This window comes from Solanum lycopersicum, chromosome 11 (genome assembly GCF_036512215.1).
Source record: "Solanum lycopersicum chromosome 11, SLM_r2.1".
Taxonomy (NCBI): Eukaryota; Viridiplantae; Streptophyta; class Magnoliopsida; order Solanales; family Solanaceae; genus Solanum; species Solanum lycopersicum.
The window spans coordinates 27,738,071-27,739,896 of record NC_090810.1 but is presented as its reverse complement, the minus strand read 5'-3'; positions in this window follow the sequence as shown (position 1 = coordinate 27,739,896).

Sequence of the window (1,826 nt, the reverse complement as noted above, 5' to 3'; positions counted from 1 at the left end):
AGGGATTTCACAAGGATGAATCCCCTTACTTTTTATGGTTCTATAGTGGAGGAGGACCCACAAGGGTTCATTGATGAAATATTCAAAGTTCTTGATGCAATGGGTGTTTCTAATCAGGAAAAGGCAGAACTAGCTGCCAACCAACTCGAAGATATAGATCAAGTGTGGTATGAGCAATGGAAGGATGAGATGCCGCTTATAGAAGACCGGATTATTTGGGGAGCTCTCAAGACATCTTTCCTTGATATTTTATTTCCTTTTGAACTAAGGGATTGAAAAATGCAAGAATTCATCAACCTTCGTCAGTGGGTTATGAGCGTGAAAGAGTGTAGCCTTAAGTTCACTCAACTATCAAAGAATGCTCTACTACTGTGGTTGAAAATTCTAGGGCCAAGATGAAAAAATTTGTCATGGGGATATCCAATCTTGTGGTCAACGAATGTAGGTATTCTATGTTAATTCCTAGCATGAACATCTCCCATCTCATGGTTTATGCTGAACAAATTGAGGAGCAAAAGCTTAAGCAAGTAGGTAAGGAGTTGAAGAAGGTCGAACCAAAGAGAAGAAAACTTCTAAAAGTAGGTTAGAGGTGCAAGACAAACCAAGGTTCGAAAGGAGGTTTACTAATCAAGCCCCTCCCGATGCTCCAATAGATAACAAGAGTAAGGTGTCTACTCCAAAGCCCCGAGAAGGGAAAGGTAGTGGTTCTTATGTTGAGAAGCCACTTTGTTCAAAATGTGGTAGACAACATGATGGTAAGTGCCTAGTTGGAACGGGAAATTTCTATGGTTGTGAAAAGAGTGGTCATATGAAGATAAATTTCCCTATGATGAAGACTCAAGGAAGGGAAAATTCTCAAGCTCAAGGAAGTGCCTCAAATACCGATACTCCTAAGAAGATTCACTTTTATGCTCTCCAATCCCGAAGTGATCAACAGAGCTAAGCGAACGTAGTCACCGGTATGTTAAATTATTTTCCTTTGATGTATATGCTTTGATTGATCCGGGAGATACATTGTAATTTGTGACCCCTCTTGTAGAGAATACATTTAAAATACTAGCCGACATATTAGACGAACCTTTTTAGTTTTCTACCGCGGTAGGTGATTCTGTGGTGGTTAATAGAGTCTATAAAGGTTATCCTATTTCCTTGGCCCATAGAGTTACATTAGTTGACTTGATAGAACTAAATATACTAGATTTTGATGTTATATTGGGTATGGATTGGTTGCATTCTTGATTTGCCTATATTAATTGTAGGACAAGGATAGTGAAATTTCAATTCCCAAATGAACCCTTTTGTGAGTGGAAGGGAGGAAACTCAAATAATAGGATTAAGATCATCTCATGTCTAAAAGTTTGCAAATTAATTGCAAAGGGTTGTCTCTACCACATAGGAAGAGTTGGAGATATTGAATCTGAGGTCCTTCCAATAGAGTTGGTACCCGTAGTAAGGGAATTTCTTGAGGTCTTTCCCAATGACCTTCACGGAATTCCTCTCGAATGGGAAATTGACTTTGGCATAGAATTGTTACCGGATACGAACCCATTTCAATCCGTCCTTATCGGATGGCCTTGGAAGAGTTGAAGAAGCTAAAGGCTCAACTCAAGGATTTTTTAGATAAGGGATTTATTCAATTGAGAAAATTATCGTGGGGGTGCTCCGCTATTGTTTGTAAAGAAGAAGAATGGGTCATTGAGAATGTGCATCGACTATCATCAATTAAAAAAAGTCACTATAAAGAATAATTACTCACTCCCTAGGATTAATGACTTGTTTGATAAACTCCAAGGAGCGAGCTACTTTTCAAAGATTGACTTGAGGTG